This window comes from Ixodes scapularis, unplaced genomic scaffold (assembly GCF_016920785.2).
Source record: "Ixodes scapularis isolate PalLabHiFi unplaced genomic scaffold, ASM1692078v2 PGA_scaffold9__187_contigs__length_104089568, whole genome shotgun sequence".
NCBI classification, from domain to species: domain Eukaryota; kingdom Metazoa; phylum Arthropoda; class Arachnida; order Ixodida; family Ixodidae; genus Ixodes; species Ixodes scapularis.
The window spans coordinates 30,755,322-30,776,703 of NW_024609884.1; the positions used below are offsets into that span (position 1 = coordinate 30,755,322).

The following is a 21,382-nucleotide window of genomic DNA, read 5'->3' on the forward strand; positions in this document are numbered from 1 at the left end:
AACGCCTTCAGTACGACGACGCTCCATTGTGATCTTGGTGCGACTGGATTCGAACGACCCTCTCGAAGTTTCGAAGATTTGAAGGGACCGAAATGGCGATTGCCATAGCAACGGAGACCGATTAGCCATAGTGATCTCCTTGCGAGGTTTTGGTCGGCTGCATGTTAGTATTCGGCTAGCAGGCAAGGGAGGCAATGGCTCTACTTTCCCAGGGTCCAGTGACTTTAGTGTCAAATAGTGTCAACAGTTACATTGAACAAAAGCCAAGCAAGGGTCGTATAAACAAACGCTAAATATGGTCCGTACAAAAGAAAGAAAAAAAAACTGTTCGTGCAGCCAGTTGTTGCGCAAGCAGTTTGGCGCGATTGGTTCCTTCCGAGTTAACCGAGTCTGTGGACTTGCACGGACTTCGCCGGTCGAGGAAAAAGCGGCAATAGAACGGGTTTAAAATCTCGATAACCGGGGTACGACAGGTCCGCGGACCCATTTCATGAAATTTGTCCACGTGATACTCACCATTCCACAGGTCCGCGGACTTGCCCACGGACACGTTCCTGTGGTTCGCGGACCAGCTCTTGAGTTTTCCACGCTTTTTTTCTCCTGGAACATGGCGGATTTCGAACGGCAAAAAAGGTGACGTCACCGATTTCGTAAGAACTTGTCCGGGGACAAGTCCGCCGTGTGAATACACCTTAATATCGCCGCTCTATCTGAGAAATTTCGTCAGTGTAGTACGACCGCTAGCTTGGAGTTTTTAACCTGCATCACGCAGAAATAAAAGAACACAAGTTGACCTCACGTGCAATCAATTATTTTTTTTTTGAATGTTCAGAAGCTCGCACGTAACATACAAAAAAAAAAAAAAAACTTTCTGTAGGCTGTCGTACAGAGAGCGAGCGCGCAGCCTAATATTGTTTTCAGAGTACACCCCGTCACTCTGTTATTATGGAATACCCGTGTAAACGCAGCTTGTTGTCGAAGAGCAAACTGGAAGTCGAGGTAATGAGTCGGCGTACCGAACCATCTCGAAGTAAACAATTGGTTAACTGCGAACCATCGGTCCTGCAATATCCAGCTCTTTTTCGCACCTCAATACACATTTTGAACGACCTATTTACTTGGACATTGCTGCACGGGACAGTCACTGGAAAGTCGCGACCCGCTTATGACCAGCGCTAAAGGAAAAGCAAAATCTTATTCGACGACAAAAAAAAAAAAAAAAAGCACGAAAGACGTCACGAGTTTCCTCGAAAAGAATATTACGCGAAAAACGAGGGCGAAAAAATACCCCCCTAATAGACCTAGCAGTGCATGTTACTTTCAGATATAGGGAAAAAATAAGAGCAAAAAAAGTTGCGCGCCTCGCGCAACTTTTTTTCTGTTTAGTATAAAGACTGCCCCGGTTTGAAAACTACGACGAAAGTCGTTCAAGGGGAAGAAACGCGGTCGTGTTTTGGTCATTGAAGGGCAAGTTCAGCCGAGGAGCTTATATATTACTTTTGACCCAAACACACGCTCAATGTCTGGAACTAGGTTGCGCGTGCGGGTCTGTATACCGAGCTAGAAACCTCACCGATCATATATTTACATGGTGGAGTCGATCGCCAGGGTGTGCGCTGTTGTATCTAACTATATCGTATCTGATGCGCGCCTATTTCCGTATCTTGTAGAGTGTGATTGTTGGGAAGAAGAGGCGAACAAAGGGTAAAAATACAGGCAAGCTTGTGTACAGCTCATCATATCAGAAACCTAGCATGATACAAAATGTTTTTTTTTTTTTTTTTTTTTTAAGCTTAACAGATTTGTTTAAAAAGAGCAGAGTGAAAATTACACTTACGCGGTTTGTGCGGGTGAGTTACACGGCCAGGGGGACAGTATAGGGGGATATTGGTAACGCTCAGTCAGCTAATTAGGTAAAATTTGTTCACTAATTTGTTTAATTAGTGAAGATAGACATATGGTTCAAATTAGACACTTGCCGAGCGTCATCAAAAACCACTAAATCAACTCTTTTTAGAAAGATACGAGGCAGGGGCCGCATTTTGGGCCGTGTCGTAAAAACACTCAATTTGGACGCTTTTCTATAGGTTTCCCATCGGAGCGCATCCCTGCGCCCGCGGTCCTGCTGCCCAGTGGCCGAGACGCGTAACACACGTGCGCCAAACTACCCTCCATTCTACAAGGGAGGCGAGCGGGTGGCTTCGCGCAACACCTTGCTTCGCGCCGCGACCACCGGGGGAGCGGGACCACGGGTTCAAAGACGCGCTCCGATCCGAAACCGAAACCTAGGAACGCGTCCAAACTGAGCGTTTTTTATAGACCGCCGTAAAATGCTGCCCCTGAATTGTAACTTCCTAAAAGCAGTTGATTCAGTGGTTTTTGATGACGCTCAGCAAGTTTCTAAATGGAACCATAGACCTATTTTCACTAATTAAAAACATTAAATTAACAAATATGATCAGCCGATTGATCGCTACGATTAGCACCCTAAATTAATTAGGTTCCAATGACCGTATAACTCACCTGCGCAAACCGCATTAAGTGTAGCCTTCACGGCTCTTTTTAAACAAATTTGTTAAACTTAAAAAGAAAAAAAAAAAAAACCACAACTTGTATATTAAAATAAAGTTAACAAGCACTCGAACTACCTCCAATCGTCGCGAAAGTGAACACACCCAACTTAGTCTGTTTTCTTTCTCCGCTTTGCCGTTGCTCTCTGTCACGTTCTTTTTCGCGGGAAATCCGGAGCTCGCTCTTTTGGCCTCTACTAGGACTAGGCCGTCGGCTTACGTTCGACCACGTGATGTGACCCGCGTTCAGGCTGGCACTTGTGTCCAATGAGTGAGGAGACGAACGCTGTGTCAGCTTTGGGGCTGGCACTCGGGGTTTTCTGTTTCAGGAGTGCGAACCGGAAACGGTTAGGTGCCAGCCATATAACACATTATGTGTTAAAAAAATAAATAAAAAAAAACAGACAAGCAAACACGCACAAAGAAAAGAACGTCACTTTTTATCTCATAACCTACAAATCGAACAAATAATTAGCACTACTCGCAGGCATTGCAAAAGCAAGTTGTTATGATGACACGATGGAACTTCAGCGCTGCGCTTTCTCACATACATACAAGTGTCGTGGCCGTGGTCGGTGACGATCAAGCGAAAGTTTGCTAACAAGATCGTTTAGAATGTCCGCACACCGTTTACGAATACTGTAAACGACTTAATTTTCGCGAGGACCCATTTTCGCGAATCGCCTGCGATCCGCGATAAATAGGTCCCGCGAACAATTCAGGTAAAATGTAAACACATTGGAATCTATAGTGAAATAGAACCCGCGAATTATTCCAAAACTTCAGCTTTGACCTAAATCGCGAAATATTGAGCCCGCGAAAAATAAGTCGTTTACAGTATTCATCCAGACGCTAGTCAATGGGCGCATCGCCACGGCGCAGTTGTGCTCGCGCCTGCGACGATATATGCACGTTATGCGATGCCTAAAATATCACACGAAGACAAAGCGAGAGTATGGAAATCAGTCACCTTGGAATCACAGCAATTAAGGTGAGAGGGACGAGGCACAGGAATCAAAACTGCATGGTGACGAAGTTCAGACGCAGCCGACGCTACCAGCTAATCGGATCAGTCAAGGAGAGTCAAAAGCTCAAGTCACTGGACATTTTCTGTTTATGATTGGTTTAGCTATGATAGAACACGTATAAAAACATGACGAACACCATGACTTTGCACTTTAGAGGCTTTATTTGCCCCATCAGCTCGTACCGTCGGCTGAGTCTGCACTTGGGTGAGACGAAGTACAGCACAGCTGGAACACTTCGACAATTTAACCGAAAACGCTTGAGAAGGGTCGGGAACTGAAACCGTGTTTTACATGTATGCGATATTATCGCATCGAGTCGGACTAATCACGTTTTCCCTCTTTCTTTCTGTTCTGCCACGTCACAGACGTCATCTCTGGATGCCATACGTTGCTGCTGCATTTATGAGCTATTTTTGGTAACCCGCCTTTTTCAACATGTTTGATGCTTTGTCCGCGGGCACAGTGGCAACTTTACGGTTGGACAAACGTATCAAGATCCCTAGGTGCTCGTCTCATGTTAATGACCCGCGTCGAGTTCGAAACAGGCTCCAGGGTCATTTACAGCGTTGGTCACGATGACTCGTAAGATTACCCATTGGTTCCATAAACAACCACTTGCATCATCCCCCATCCACGAAATTCCTCCTAGCCAACATAAAACATTAAGCACAATGATATCTGCTCCTTTTTATGGTCATCGAGTGCACCTGCTCCCGAAGCACTGCCGCGGCCTCACGGTCCTCGAATGGCAGAATTCGTGCCGGTCGCACTCCAAAAAGCAAGCCGGCGTTCGTGCGATGCATGATCATGAAGCATACAACGACGACACGAAGTAGCTCGGCATCGCCGACGGCACAGTGACGAACGAGCACGATAGGCGCGAAGACCGGACCAGCAGCCAAACTGAGGATGAACGTGCGGTCCGTGATTATGCAAACGAAATGCAAATGAAGGACGATCCCCAATTAAGGCGCGATAGCCACGTGCGATCGTCCGGCCACGCATCGTGCTCCGCTGCCGCAATACTAATCACCCCGCCGTTTCCTCTAAAACTGCCGCCGGGCCGCCAAGCTCCAATCCAGGCAACGGGTCGAAACCTGAACCGCGGGCAGTTCCCTCGCCTCGCTCGGTGCGCACCTGTGACCGGCCGTGCAATCACACGCAGAACAAGGAACTGGGAAATCGACTTTTGTCATTGATTAGCGCTGTTCCCTCTTGATTGCACGGGAACTTGGGCGCCTGCTATTTGCTTGATTGCTAAATGACGCTTCGTGGCCCGGGTATATCTCTACGAAAGAGGCTTCCAAGCTAGAAGAATGGCGCGAGCACATGTGCTCGACCGGTTGTATTTTCTCACTCTCACTAACTCCGATCGCCTTTGTTTGAGTGCAGAATCAAAGTTAGTGCCGATTTTGAAACCGTGTAGAAGCTATAGGCATATACTAGTTATTTCAGAGTCAGCTTTAGAGTAAGTGCATGTCTTACGTTAAAGAGCGACGTACCAAGGTGTAGAGGTGGTCACATTTTTGCATGACGCCGATTAGGAGTTTTGTTTAAAGACTGTTTGTACGTCCCGGTACGTGCTGAACCTATAGTCTTTCCACCACAGGCGGGGTCGTGTCTCTCCCACGGCGGGACACTGCCCACATGCCTCCTCCCTAACCCAAGGGCCGGGGCATCCAGACACACAAACCTACACAGCCAGCATAATTCCTAAGTGCACTTGTCAACGGGCAGGTCGTTTTTTAAACCAGACGAAATACCGTGGACACAGGTCTCGGGCGCCTGCCACATCGGCGGAGACCACGGATCATGTTTCAGTGGTTGTAGGAGGCTAGCCGGAGGGGCTCCGAGCGGGACCGATATTTACGCGTATACGCAGTATCGGGTGAACCTCCACCCACGGTGGTCTCCATATTCTTGTAATCCTGTGTGGTCCTTGCTCTGCGCTTGTGTATGCGAGGCGCATGGGTTGTGTCTGGCAAATTATCCGTTCTGGCGATTCTCGCCGCAATCATATCGGAGTCAGTTTATTTTTTCCGACCATTAACAGACTAGGGCACGCGTCTTAATGTCTAGGCTCTGATCCGTGGAACCTGCCCTTGGAAGCTGACTTTTTGGCCTCCTAGCGAGGATGGTTTGACCCGTCCGATTGGTCCAGATTTCTTCGGGATCTGTACCCAAATCGACCCTAACTAAATCCTGATTGGATGGGACAGGTTTCGGCGCACTGTCATAACCCCTGAACGGACGGGAGTTGGGGACGGGCTTGCGAGCCCATCACTGTTCTCACGCGGTTCGCCGTGTTATCTGCCGTACGCAGCAGCCCTTGTTCCCCGGCTAATGAGCCACCATCTTCACGGAGGACACTCGACGCCGAGGCGTCACTTCGCAATTTTAAGCCTGTGCGGCAGTTATTGCCAGGCTACCTTCTACTTATCGAATGTTCCAGACAAGTTTTTCTTGACTCAATTGGACACGAACCCTCACGACCGTCGCTCTTCAAAGTCCTCGCCACCGACGACCAGCACTCCAGCGACCAGCAGTCTTCCACGATCACCCCCCGTCCCCGAGAGTAGGCACCCCCCAAGGTGCCCATCGAGGTCCGGCGCAAAAACAAGATAAAAACTAATCAAGGAGTGATTATGTTGTTGTCCATGCTGTACTCAAATGACACATGCCCCACACATTAAAAGCGACTTGACAATGGGTCTTTTACGGGTATGATCGGCGCAATCTGTTGTCAAAGCAGGAAGCGTTTTCAAACGCTTTAATCAACTAATGCGCCTTCATGATTGTTAAAAGTCAAGGCGAAACAAAATAACGACTTGTTGGAATTAAAACGCTGTTTCCCCCGCCTCCCCACTGTTACTTGCTGCCGGTATATCATCCCGTAAGCGCCAACGAAAATGGCGGACACCCGTGTCTGCTACCAATACAGATGCACACAGGTAACCCCGAAAAAGGATCATCACTAAAGCACGCGTATATATAGTCCACACTAATTAATACACTGAGTCCATAAACCACGTTATAAAAGTTTTTTTTTTATTTTGATTGAGGGGTCTGATTGCTAATACCGGTGTACTCGTTGTTGGCTATATCAAGTAAATGAACCACCGAATAAAAACATGCAGTTTTACGTCTGATCTTGTTTTCTTATCAGTGAACTCCATCACCACGTTAGTCTTTCTAAGCAATTACTTTATCGCTTAAAAAAAAAAAAAAAAAAAAAAAAAAAACGCAAACTAGCTAGTTTTATTTGGACGTGTCGAACACGCTAAGACTCGATTACAGAACCACCGAATGAATTCGTGCTTGATAAGGATATGAAAATATTCTTAGCACCCACGTACCCAAATGGCGTTTATAAGTGAGCTCAAACCTATTCCGCCGATTTAGTCCCATTTGTTATATTTCATTATTAAAATGTTTGCAAAAATGTTTTACATTTGCAACACAAATATGATGGTCGAATGGTTAAATTCAAAATTGTTAACGTCTTGGGCACCGAGAATTAGCCAGAAGCGCCGAATGACCATATATTACGTTAGCAGTGCAGAACCCCTCAAGTATTCGCAGCTTTCTACCTAGTAGAGAAATCAATCTTTCCAGCACGGCCAACATTACGCAATGAGGTTGTTTTTTTTTTTTTTTTCAATAAACATACAAATAGAAAAAAAGAAGTGACGTGTCATTTTTTAACAGCGTGTTACGAGAAAGACCAATGCCGCTCGCGGAGACGATGCTTGCATTTCTCGTTACGCGCGTATGTTTTCCTTCGCTGAGACCGGGCTACAAAGGAACTTTGCTCATCGTCAGCTACTGCCTCACGAACAAGACTGCGACCTCATTTCCCGTAAGAAGCAAATCACGACCCGCTGTCACTGTTTCGAGACGGCCGAGCGTTGAGCTCCATGCTGCACCTTGACACGGAAACACGGTGAATGCAACGCACGCCAAGCCGCTCGAGAAGAAGCCGTCGCGGCGGCAGCAACATGCCCGTGAATGGTATAACCCACGCCCCTTTCTCGGCGCGCGTCGCTATTTTCACAATAGACCTGCAGAACCTGCCGAATGCGTGGTAGGAAAGCGAGTGGTTGCAACGCCGCGTAACCCGCATGATAAATGGACCCGGCGGCGTCCGGTCCAGAGATCCTCAATTAGCCGTTCGCATTCTCTGCTGCTGAGTGTCCTGGAGTCGGAGTTAAACCGTACACGGAACTGCGTATACGAGCGCTCAAATATGGCACGGCGAGAACACGATTCAACTTTGACCCACTTTACGTAAATAATCACGGCGCGTATAATATATATATATATATATATATTCCCGAGAGTCGCAATATCTGAAATGCCCTTTCTTTCTTTTTGGAGACTATGAACTTTTGCGAAAATCGCCTTCTGCGCTCTGCCATCTTTGTCTGCTGGGCTGTAGAATGCCTTCCGAGTATGCGCTGTTGCTCTGCTGTGTGGCATATCTGTGTCTGGTTAAACGCAGTGCGTGGTTAAACCTCACATGCTCCAACAACCGCGCGATTTCTGTCGGCGCGGTCGGCTCTTCTACCTAATTTTAGATGCAGAGGACGCGGACGCGATGCGCTTGACTTTACCTAAAATACAACAAAAAAGTCTTAACACAAATGATTTACGAATACAGAATTTAACTAGAAATTTCTAGTAATTAAGCATGAAATCAAGAGCTTTTATGTGTCTAAATTTATTGTCGAATACGCTGCTATCGCGGATCAAAGCTGGCTAATAAACGGCTGGTTGACGAGAAAGCGATCGCACCGACTCTGCGACAAAATGAAAACCAGTCGCAGAGCCGCTGCGACAGTGCGACTGCGATTTTAATCGCACATTTGCTGGAAACCGCATTGATTTCGGACGAGAATTGCAGCATGTGATGAAACAAACAACACTCGCCACTTGTTTGTGAAACCTGACCCGCATAAGAATACGTCACTGGAAGTCGATGCAGGAGAAGCATTTAAAAAATATTATCTCAAAAATAGATACACAGGCGAGGTAACGCTGCAGTCATGGTTCACGTACAGTCGGCAGCTAAAGTTTGCGGGGCATGGGGGCACCTGTCGAAATCACTCGCTGCGCCTCTGGTGGCGCGTTGCCGCTCAAGACTCGCTCTTTGCTCATGCGCTTCCTATCGTGTTCACAAACATGCTTTTCTTTTTTTCTGGGTTTTTTTTTTCGTGTTTTCTTTCGTTGTTTTTGTCCGACGCGCAAGAGAAAACAGGGACTGGCGCAAGCTGCCGCGAAATGTTATCTGAAGCAATGTGAGCACCGTCACCCATCACAGTGGCTGAGGCAGACGCGCTGCATGACGACTCGCAAAGCGGCATCTTGCGCCGGTCCCGGTCATCTCGTTCACGTCGTACGGAAGCGAGTGAAAAAGACGACTGCGAACACAAAAGGAAGCGGATTATCAAAGCACGAGTCTTGAGAGCGGCCGCACGCCGTCAGAAGGCGCTGTCAGTCTTTTCGGTTGGCGCTCCCGTGCCCCGCAAACTTTTGCTGCCAACTGTAAGTACAGTAAAACACTGCACCATATGCACCACATTCATGAGAATGAATGCGACCCTTGGCAAAAAAAAAGAAACGAGAAAGAAAACCCGCTTGCGGCTGTGGTAATCATGCACGTTGTTTCAGCTCCAATAGAGACAAATAGACTCTTTGCGAAAGTCACGTGCCGATTATTAGAAGGTCGGAACCCCTGCATAACGGCGGAACAACTAACATCGTGGAACGTGCAAGTCATTTCATAAAATAGCAAACGCCGGAGCGCGGCCAACGCTAGAAGCCGACGAGGCAATCAAACTGCGTCGAAAGTAAAACACCACTGCGTTCATCACTTTTTTCTGTGCGCGTTTTTGCCTTACAATCCAACCCAACGCATAAAATGTGCCGTCACGTTGCGCATTTAGTCCACCATGGTACAGAGATTCCACAGCTGCCAACAGAGGGCAGTATTTCGAAAGGGTTCTACTCTAGGCTGCACTACTGCAACAACGTAGCAAGGGTAGGTTTTTTTCGGTCCATCTGCGGAATCCTGGAGAGACGGCACAAAAACCTTCGCGTACGTGAAGAAAAGTAGAAACTTTGCTAAGTGTACACCCACCGGCCTATTCCTTTTGTTAACAGCACTGCATACTGCTCTTGCTGATCAGCGGTCCAAACAAAAAGTTAAAAGAAAAAAGATAAACGACAGTTAGTTTTCACGTACCTCGAGTTATGGGATGCGGATGACGGACTCCGTAACGCTATCTCTTCAGCCCCTGGGAGTGGTGCTACACGAAATTGACTGCCAGGGTAGCCGAGAACACAGACCTCGCCCTCAGCGCTGCTCCGCCGCTGGGACAAGGGTCAGGGCACGGCATTCTGTGCGCCAGCTGCCTGGAACACAACACCAGACAGAATGGAGGCGTATGAGCTGCTTGCCGCGCAGTGATAAGAACGCTCCGCCCTTGTATTTTGTTTTGTTTTTGTTTTGTTTTTGTTTTTGTTTTTTTGCGGCTTCGGCCAAGCGTTTGCACCGTTCACGTGTCGCGAACAAGAGACGGAAACCAAATACTTTCGGAAACTCCTTCGCCCTCACCCCCCTCGACTTGTCCGAGGAATGCGTCAGCGTGACCTGAAGCCTGCGTTGTGCGCGGTGAGCGACCACCAGAAAGATTAACAAATTATATTTCAAAATTTCAATTTTCGTGCTTTTTTTTTTTCTTTTCTTCTTTTTCTTTCATATTTGAGGGGCTTGTTGATAAGCGCACTTCGCGGAGGCGCTGTTTTGCCGCTCCAAACGCCAACTGTATGGGACGGTGAGCCTACAGTTATCACGTGAGCAGCACGGTAAATCGGTACAAACTGTGTGTGATTCACATGAGCGAGGTATTGGCCTCCGACACTAAAGTTTCAAGATACAATGCTCCATTGAGGCAATCTGGCTACCGCCCTAACAGTGCAGAAACGTGTATGCTGGACGCACACAGACGAGAGGTTCTTTCTGATGTCAAGCTCACCGTTTCAGTGCAAGCAACAGGTAGAGACTGAAACAGCTTATGGTGACATCAACAAATACCGGACGGAAAAACGTCCGTCCAGGCGTCCTTTCACGCCATTACTGCAGCATGGCGCGCGGAAAAAAGCTTGAGATAGCAGCCGTATAAAGCGCAGGCCGCAAAGCGCGTTTTTCTGCACGCGAAAACGCGACGCGCTATGAACGCTCGCCCGGAAGCTGACGCGGGGGCACCCGCATGCAGAAAAAGCCAAGCACCGGATGGATGGATGGATGGTAATGGCTATTCCCTTTGTAACGGGCGGTAACTTGCGCCACCTAGCCTAAGTTCAAAAAGACAAAAACGTTATTCCTCCCGCCCTTTTAAGACCAATTTTTCTCCCCCTAACTATCACCAGGCAGTGTGGGATATCACCAGGATGACCTTCGGGGGATCGGGCAAAAAAAACTAAAACATATCACCCCCCCCCCCCCCCCCTCACCCCTGCCTCTTCCCCCCGGCGAGGGAGTCACCAATTTTCCTCTGGTCAAACCTTTTCGGCGTTACCCCAGCACCGGACCCACTGGGGGACAGGGTTGAGACTTTGGGCCGGAGCCACGCGGGAGGGAGTCCCAATTTTCCTCTGTCCCGCCTGTTTCCAGCTGTGCTAGTTAGTTGTCCATCATTTAATTTTTCCTAGATAATTTCCACTAATCTTCTAATCGTCTCTTTGTCACTGTAATCTTTTTCTCTACCGTCCTTCCATCGTCGCCAGTGAAACCCAGGGCCCCGGCCAAATCCGTTACCCCGTCAGGGAGGGCAGGGCGAAGCCCCGTGCACTTCGAAACCAAGTGCTCCAGTGTCTCGCTATCATTATGGCTGGCGGCACATAATGTGTCGGTCTCCTGAAATTTAGCCCTATACGTCCTCGTCCTCAAAACTCCCGTTCTTACCTCGAACAGCAAAGCACTTCCCAGTGAATTGTCAAATAGCTTTTCCTTTCTTATCTCCTGCTTTCGTGACCTGTACACTGCTAAAGCTGATTTCTCCTGCATTCTCCCCTCCCACATTTTTCTTTCCGCCTCTTTCACCTTCTTTTTCACTGACGTAGTCTGTTCAGCCCCATCACCAGTGTGTAGATATTTAAATGTAAGCTTTCGGATTCGGTTTGTCCATTTTGTGTTTAAACTTTTCATGTATAAATACTTGAATACCTTACGTGCCCACCGCGTATCATCCCTTTCAGTCAACCTTTGTTCAAATTTCAACTTACTAATTGCCTCCCTGCTCTCAAAAGACGACCATCCCATGTCCCCCTGTACTCCCTCGTTTGGTGTTTTTCCATGTGCTCCCAGCGCCAATCTGCCTACGCTTCTTTGTCGAATTTCTAACCCTGATTGAACCTCAGATTTCATGCACAGTACTGCATTGCCAAACGACAGTCCTGGCACCATCACTCCCTTCCATATACCTCTGACCACTTCATATCTGTTATAGTTCCATAGTGCCTTGAGCTTCATAATAGATGAATTTCTTTTCCATTTTCTAATTGTATTCTCCTCGTGTCCCTCTATATATTTCCTTCCCTCATTGAGCCAGACCCCTAGATATTTGTACTGTTCTACGTGTTCTATCACTGTGTCCTGTATCTCCAGGGGTTCCCCCTTCTCATCTTATCTGGCAACGCCTCATCAGCGTTGCCAGATAACAGAATTATCAACACGCGATGTAAATGTTGACGTAAATACTACAAAATGAGAATTACATGAGCAAATAAGTAAATAAAACAGGTTTGTGTGTCAAAAGAAACACCTTTTGAATTTTTATATGGAAAATAGAAATGCTTTTGAAGATTTTGAAATGTGCTGAATACGAAACAGCGTACTGTGCAGGATCACGTGATAGTTCGACCGACCCTCATTGGGCGAGAGCCGCTTCGACGCCTCGGCGCGCGCGTCTTGTTCTGGGTTGGCTAGAAATTAACGCTCCCGCGAAAACGCGCGCCCGCGCGCAGGAAATGACGTCAGTTTGACGCCGACGCGCCTGAATCGCGAGCAAAAACGCGCCATGCTGTCAGCGCTTTACAATAACAACATTACCCTTCTATGTGGCGGCATAAGACATCGCTGTACTATTGAAAATTCGAACAACAAATTTGATTTTGAAGCCTACCTCCCGCCAACAGGTCAGAAACACAGGTCAAGACGCTTACGTAGACTACTCGACAAGAGTATTCAAGATAAGTTACTATATGTCAAAGCATTTCGAGTATTACTCAAGTTACTTTCCCTGGAAAATATCTTGAGTACAAATACTCCGTAAAGAAATTTAGTGACTTTTAAAGATGATTTGTATCGCCTTCAGTGGCACAAGAATGCCATATTTGCAAGCAACAGAAGCAAAGAAAACAAAATCGCATTGGTTTTCCATGCAGTCCCAGTACAAGGAGTTATTTTATAATTAGCACTTTGGATGCGTCGCTTTACCAATCACGCAGAGAATCTCCGCTGTCTTTCTCGCGGTTGTCGATTTCTTTATTTGCTCCTCGTACTAAAAAGCGCGTTCAGAGAGGTTTGCAACCTGGAGACTGGTGGAAACACTTTGTTTTCAATTTGAGAGATCATACTGGTCCTAGCTTGTTTCTTGTCTTACTGTTACAATCTCTATCCCCATGAAAGGGTAGTGGTAGGGTTATCCACGCTCCGCCTACAGACAGTGTTCCTGAACCCCGAGAGTTCCAGACTGGCCAAAGAAGCTGACATTCTTGCCAAGTGCAGTCAAACATAAAAAAAAAGAAAAATGTGCCTTTTTTTGGTGGCCTCGCTTCATTTCCTTCTATGTGTTCTTCAGTTGGCGTTTTGAGCCCTGCATCTTTGGTCCTGGTTCGTTTCCCGTTCTGTTTTATTTCCTTTCCACTTCACATCTGCAATCGGCTGAACCTTGAGCTGGGGTGTGTTCCGATTCCGATTTCCGTAAAGTATTCTCGGGACAATTTCTTTTTTTTTTTTTCTCAAAGAGAGCGAAAAATGTATTGAAGATAATCAGTACAAAACATCCGAAGATTTATCAAGAGAATGAGGCAAATCAGGCACGTAGCTAGGGGAAAGGGGGGGGGGGGGGTATGGGGCCCAGCCCCCCCCCCCCCCCCCCCCCCCCGAAATCTTTCATTATGCTGGGGCTTCCTCTCCCCCCTCCCCCTCATACAGCATTTTGTCATGGGCGAACGGCCTCCCCCCCCGAAACAATATCCTGGCATATCCTGGCTACGTGCCTGAGGCAAATACTCAATTAATTGCATTCGCAAGATATCAAATTACTACCAAAAGTGTTCAAAAAATACAGTATGTTGAGTAGACTATTTGAAATACACAGAAGTCTGACACCAACCTCGGAACGCAATGGTCTTCTTCTATGGGTGAAATGGACTTGCACACGATTCAGCGTCGAACTTCAGGCACAGAGTGTTTGGAATGTCCCGGAACGTTTCCCGGCTGAACATCAACGGCGGCGATACTGAAACATAACGAGTTCGTGCACAGGAGTATAAGCATACAACAATGGTACAAATATTAATTAAAGAGGCTGGGGAAAGGCTTCTTAATTTAGAGCGTTTAATTAAGAGGAAAAAAATGCTTTACGCATGCGTGTATTTTTTTTTTTTTACGGAAACACGACGTGCGCGAGTTTAGTAACAAAATACGCATATATGAAAGAAAATATACGGTGTTCAAGTTTGTCTTTTCTTTGAACAGCTCGTGTTTTCGTTTAACCTCGAAATGTGCCCACGCGCATTTTTAAGGCGACTGAATTTTGAAACATGTCGCGCGACTTTCGGCATCTCCAATTTCACGTTTTTCAGCGCCGATCTTGGTTTCGTTTAACTTTATTTTTCTCCGAAAAATACGCAACTCTCAACGAAACAGTAATTGAGCGGTGTCTAGACGGCACATTCCACCGTTCAAAGGTTAAAAAAAAATCACTTTTGGGATCTCAGGATCCCAAAACAATCACTTTTGGTATCTCTAATAACGAAATAAAAACAACTGAACAAGAAGCAGAAAATGGAGAGAATATCTATATATATATATATATATATATATATATATATATATATATATATATATATATATACGAGAGAATCAAGTATGACGTTCTTGAATAGAAAGCAGTTTCAAGGGACGTACGTAGCGCGCCAAGCGTAAACAAGCAATCAAGTATTTTTGTTTGTTTTTTCTCCTAAATCAAAAGGCTTTCATAAAAAAAAACAAAAAAAACCTAAGAGCGCAGTGCATGAAAGTGCTCATTTTCTGCACTAACATAACGGCAAATATTGCTGTCCAGAAATACCCTTTCGAAGTAAAATGCAAAACAGTTTTGACGTCGTGTTCACGCTAACAGTGTCCCACAGTCTACATTCCGCGACGACACTGTTGGCGCGAACGTCATCGTCGGTTTTCTCCGTCTTTCTCTCGGTATTGAAAAACTGCCATCAAAACTACCATAGGGTGGGAAGAGTCCATTTGGGATATTAACCTACGTGGCAAATTATGATGTCCGCCAGTAACCTTTCGAAGTAAAATACGAAAAACCGCCGAAATCGAGTTACCACGGGGAGCGCGCTTAAAAGCATGTTTCAAAGGCCCCGGTAAGTGCGGCACGCGGAACACGGTAACGGTTCGCTAAAAGTTTCCAGTGTCTCGCAGTGTACTGTACGTCCGGCTCGAACTCTCGCGAAAATTCGTCCTGATAAACCACGCCCCCTTTGTTTGTTTTGCTTGCTTTACGCGCGAGGGCAATATTTTTCGGCTCGCTCGAATTCTTTTACAGCGAAGCTGTATATGACTCGTAGGTCGGGGCTTTTTGTTGTCCGTCGACATAAAACCATCCTTATCATTTATGATGTGCTTGTGACACTTGTTTAAATAAGACAACCACAAAACAAGTGCCAAAACCACGTGATTGATTATAAGGTGCGCGCGAACGATGATAGGCGCGTAGCACTGAGCACTCCCCGCATGCGTTCCGCAGTAAAGATTGCGGTTACATAAGTCGCTGCGGCAACGGCAGAGTATACGGAGTGTGGAGTGACGTCACTATCCTCACTAACAATGCGAAGCACGTCGCGCTCGCCGCATGCGTTTCTCGGTAAAGATTGCGGTTGCATAAGCTGCCGCGGCCACGGTGGCATGCCGAAGTCTTTCATATATATTAAAAAATAAAAAAAAAAGGTTTCGTACAGTGCATTTACTTTTCTTTCGTCAATTATTTGGTATAGGCTCTTGTGCTGTTTACAAACGTGAACTGCCGCTTGCGTCCCAATCGACTTCCGGTCGTACCGTCTTTGCAAGCCTGTTGAGCTTGCTTATGTCACCAGTGCTAGAAAGCATAACTGCTACATGGACAACAAAGTTGGAGATTTAACCAGGGCCTTCGGCTCTACACTATTGCATCTTGGAGGAGGCTAGTTGGCTTACAAGAATATTCGAAACATTTTAAGAGATCTCGCACTCCTTCGTTGTTTCGGCGTCCACTTCGAGAATCGATGGTTAAGCTTTTCATCTACATTTCAAGCAGCGGTGTTAAGGTGGCCTTTGTTCATTCTTTTTATAAAACGGAAGTTATCTGGGACGTCAAATACTGGAGCACCACCTGGTGGCGTTTGCCATACGAAGGGTCTATCGCGCAGTGGGCAATCGTTGCAGGTGACACCACAGCTTCGCTGTCCAACCACCTTTACAGCGTGGATTGGAGCCTTAATTTTGTTTGTGTTGTCATTGACCGCGCCATTTGAAGTAGTCGGAGATGTAAAGAGCCATCGGCTGGTACTCAATTTTAACAGGTACCGCTGAGCAGTCAGTTCGTCGGCGGCTGCTCAACGAGGAGCGAGCGAGGGTTTATGCGACCCAAATGCATCCGCGATCGGGCAGCTTCAGGCCTCTCGTCAGCGGAGTCGCTCAGCATGTGCTTCTAAGATTTACCATGACTGAAAACGGCGCACCATGAAGAATCGCGCTTACATAAAAACGAGCGAGGAAACTGGCGATTCAGGATAACTAACGTAACCGTAAACAACTCGCAAAAAAAAAAGAAGAAAAAAAGCGTTTTTTAGAATTGTTTTATCGTGGCTGTACTTTCTGTTCTGGTAAAGCAAGGTAGCCAACAAACACTCCCTAAAGTGAAGGTCTCGTGCGGCGGCTACTTCGCCACAAGAACACTATTGTAATCCGGACGCATTATCCTTCGGACGGTTTCTTCCCGTACTATACTTTCTCTTATCCTACTGTGGACTAAAGGCCAAAGCCACGGGCCGCCAGGTCGAATCACGTTTCACGCTATACTAGGACACGCTTTACATCGATAGGGGGTGAACGAATAATGCTCGAATCCAAAAGCGCCGCATCATTTCTATAGCTTCGACGCTGCAAAGAGCCTATATGTCGTGGCTTTCTTTGTATATAAAATTGTTGAGTCACTCAGTGCTCTTCAATTTGAGCCACTTTCCACCCGTCCCCTCATCAGTGATCCGGGACTATACGTGCATCGGCGTGAAATACCGCACAATTTCTAAGTCGCTCGTGATTGGATCTGGTGGTACATAGCTTTTGCCTTTAGTCTATCGTAGGGTGAGACGAAGTATAGGCCGACAGACCGATACTTCTAAAAACAAAACAATCACGTATTTTCTCTCAGCCGCCCTCTCAGCAAGCAAAAAAAAAGGAAGAAAAAAGGAAGCGGCTGCGAGGGCTTTAAACCAGCTAACATGCGAGAAACCCAGTTACTTAGGCAACAGCCTATATTTCCGTAACACGGCATCCATCCGGCAATTAGTTTTTATTATGTTCATGATATCGTTAGATTTTGGCGTCGACGGATAAAAAACTTTAGTGTGAAAGATACGTTTTAAAGCCTCTAGAACCCAGAAAGAGTAACAACAATCACTATAGACTGGGTATAAGGAGGGGCTTTTATGAACCCGATAGAGGCTTCTCTAAATCTTTATTTGTTTCGCTACTAAATAACACCTTACGTTTAAAGCCATTCAGATATGTTCCAAACCCGCTTGCAGGTATTTTTATGAGCACAAGTGCCGATAAATCGTACCCATCGTATCTTAAAAAAAAAAAAAAAAAGAAACGATGTTTTTTTGTGTTTTTTTTTTTTTTTTTGTCTGAGTACGAATTATTTTGTAGTAGAACTAAAAGAGCGTTTCAAAGACAGGCACGCGTCGTTGCAGTATGAAATAGGACCCCCCAAACAATGAAACAAAGGTGTATTCAGACGATATTGTGGTTGAGCCTGAAGCAGCGAATTAATTTATGTATATTTGAATCTACGTTTGGACAGTCTTTTCATGTATGTCCTTAATTCTAGTGTCACTGTAAAAACGTGTAGACAAAACAGGGCGTGGTGACTGGAAGAAGACGGCTAAGCAACCACACTTTAGAGAGAAAGGGGACGAGATAGAGTGAACGAGGGAGTGAACAGTGAGTCATGCGAGGCAGACTGAAACTCGGATGGCAGATCCCACGCTCGCAAGAGTTCCACCCCCGTGGACAGATGACTTTGATTCTAGGAACTAAAATGAAATGGGCCAAAGGCATCATGCACGTCACGTGTGCTTTCGCGGAATCATTTCTGAATTGCCCCGGTGTTTCTTGGGCATTGCCCTCCAAAATGCTTCACGGCTATCCGTTCCCGTCAACCTCGAGTGACTTGCTGCCGAATTTATGAATTCAAATCTCGTTTGAAGACAGTCTCGACGACATCATTACCGAGGCTAGCGCACAGTCACGTGGACATAGACACTGTCTGCTAATCTTGGTAACAAATGCTCACGCCGAGAGGGCTTCAAAGGGCTTTTTCCTCGTTGCTTTCGTTTGCGGCGAGCCTCGTATGGTAGGAATTTCGAACGGCAAGCTTCAGCGCGGAGATACAAATAATTATTTTAAATGCAGATCAAAACAAAGTGGCAAAAAAAGAAAAAAACACCACGCATTTTGTTTGGTATTTAATAAGCCGTGCTGCTCTAATGATGCATTAATACCGAGTTTCCAAAACCATTACATTAACCCACGCATCCGCTGTAGCTCACAGTCGGTATAAATAGGGGGATTTTATGCGCTTTGTTTTCTTTTCTTTTCTTTAAGAATAGTTTGCTATCTTGAGACTCCCTCATCTCACTCGGGCGGCTTGATGGCGATATCTCGCCCCGAGGCACGTGGCTCGCGGCCAAGAGATCCCCAGAATTAGTGACGACAGCGAGGGTTCGAGGAACGGACTTTGGAATCGTGTGGGGTGCAGCAGGCTCGTTTTCGAGGCAGAGAGCATCGAGCTACTACTCTTGCGTCCATTGACCCCGACCTGTGTTCCTTGGCTCTCGTACCTGCCCTCCTGGCGCGCGTGCGCAATCGGTTAGCCAATGGCAGCGTAAAAAATATCTCATGCCCTCAGTTTTTTTTTTTTTTTTCAACATAATATATTTTGTTTTTCCCACCCCAGCTGACGCTAGGATCCGATGGCGCGAATCGAGCAGCGCCAAAAGCGTGCGAACGTTTCTTGTCACTGGCTAAGGATAAACCAGTCACGCAACCCCCCCCCCCCCCCCCCAAACCAAACACAAAAAAACAAAAAACAAACAAAAAAACCGCGGGAAAGCGGGGCACCGTGATTGGCTTTGTCGGCGATGAAAAACGCACGAAGACGATGAACGACGTGACGATGTAATTTTTGACGCGGCATTGTGGGCTCCATCGAATATGGCCGTTGGTTGTGGTCGGACTCAAAAGTGAAACAGGGTAAAGCAATCTTTGCTCCAAACCAACAATAAAAAAAAAAAAAATTTCATCATCTTAGAGAAAAAGAACAAAAAAACGGAGCGTTTTTTTTTTTTTTTTTTTTCGGAAAGAAAGGAGGAGCTGTTTTGCGAACAGCAGAGGCCAAGAACAATAAGCTCCGCAGCCCTTCAGTGACATCAAGGGCCCTAAACTCGTCAAACACAAAGTTGAGGCCAAAGTTGACGGAGCGCTCCGATTGGCCTATGAAGACAATGACTTCGCACTTTTTTCGCCGGCGTTTAATCGGTGCGCTCGGAGAACCTTCAGCTCCAAATTCATGTTCGACGAGTTTAGGGCCAGCTGGGGCCCTAAACTCGTCAAATCCAAAGTTGGAGCCCAAAAGTTCGCGGAGCGCCCCGATCGGACGCTGGCGGCAAAAGCGCGAAGTCATCGTCGTGGTAGTCCAATCGGCCCGCTCGGTGACCTTCGGCCCCTACTTTGGGTTTGACGAGTTTCTTTAGAACCCTTGGAATCCTAGCGAGTCTATTGGGAGATGAAATTCAGCTTTTATATAGTGACTATTTCGAAGTCCACTTTCAAAATAATATTAAATAATATTGTGAAGTCTGTAACGCCACTTCCTAAAGACGTGATTTTTTTTATGTATTTTTTGTGAAGATATTTCTTTCTTCTTAAGTCAAAATCTCAAACTTCGAACCTTGGAGCTTCGGCTACTTCGGCGTTCGATCGGACTGGATAATGTTCGAAAGTGGCGGTCAAACAAACATCATCTTGCTTGCAGGCGGCGTCGCGGTTCAACACGCATCTTCCGAGAACATATCTTGTACTCGACTGTGGTTTTTATAACATTTTAAATAACCTAAAATGAAAAAAAAAAAGTTTTAAAGCACATTGGCTATTAGGCCGCACTTATTGTTTGCTCGGAGATGCCCAATATTACCGAATGCGGCACCAGTACTTTTTATGATTTATTTGTCATGTTTTATATTCACAAAGGAGCTGAATGTTGTGTCATCAAATTTGCGGATGATTGGAAAATGCGCTTACCTCGTACAACCGCGCCAGAACCTTTGTTCGCACCGGTCAAGAAACATCGAAAAGGCAATGTTTGCCTTCCCAACATTTTAGTGATCAACCCGATCGTTTCGGAGTGCGCTCGCTATACACGAACCAAAAATAAAATCTCAACCAAACAACGAACTCACGAAACCCGCTTAAAAACAGGGCGGAAGGCAGATGCAAAGCAAAACTGCAACCATGCAAAGACGCGCTCGCACGATATGGAGGCACACAAAGCGTGCAATATTTGTCAGTGTTACGTAGTGTATGCACTTACATTTGTTACGTACACGCGCCAGAGGGATATCCAGCTCGCCTTTCTTGTAGATTAAATATGTTAAGTGAGACGCGTACCTAAATGATGAGCGCAGAACATCGCCGAGAATCAATTGTCGATTCAGTCCCACACACACGCCTGAATAAGACATTTCTACTGCAAACTAGGACTGAAGGCACGCTACACATGACCCCGCAAACACGTCAACACAACACCAACAACATCACCAGAAACTAAACAGAACGAAACTGATGAAGCCGACGAAACTACAAACCGGCTACCACTCCGATGGCTGCATTGAGGGAGGACGTCGAAATAATAAAGCCACTACAGTATTTTGACGTTCTAGAAAGTGACGTCACAGGGGTCGAAATCTTTTTTGAGATATTTTGACGGTGGACTTCGCAATAGTCACTGCCCTTCTCCTAAGTGACTTAATGAACGAGAGGCATGTCCCTCACAAGTGGGGACTGTAAACACGTGAAAGGATTTTCAATATACTTATAACAAAAGATCAACAACAGGATAGGTGCTAATTGTCTGCAACATCAACTACAATGCTGCCGGGTCGACACTACGTTTTATCGACATTCGTTACACAAACTGCACACTGCAGGCACATTTCCTCGTGGTTTGTATC

General features: G+C 46.3%; 1 protein-coding gene across 4 annotated transcripts in view; it reads right to left on the reverse strand.

Moving 5' to 3' along the window:
* LOC115310186 overlaps positions 1 to 21,382 on the reverse strand; it is an 88,653-nt gene that overhangs the window by 23,920 nt on the left and 43,351 nt on the right. The window contains exons 2-3 of one of the 4 annotated variants that reach the window (XM_040223399.3): positions 13,999 to 14,124; positions 9,843 to 10,012 (exon numbers count right to left, since the gene is read on the reverse strand). The exons of 1 other annotated variant lie outside the window; for it this stretch is intronic. The gene's annotated coding sequence lies outside the window, so the exon portion shown is untranslated. Of the gene's footprint in view, positions 1 to 516; positions 537 to 9,842; positions 10,013 to 13,998; positions 14,125 to 21,382 lie in introns of those variants that run through there. 2 more of the 4 variants (XM_040223400.3, XM_042287119.1) reach the window with 2 other exon arrangements.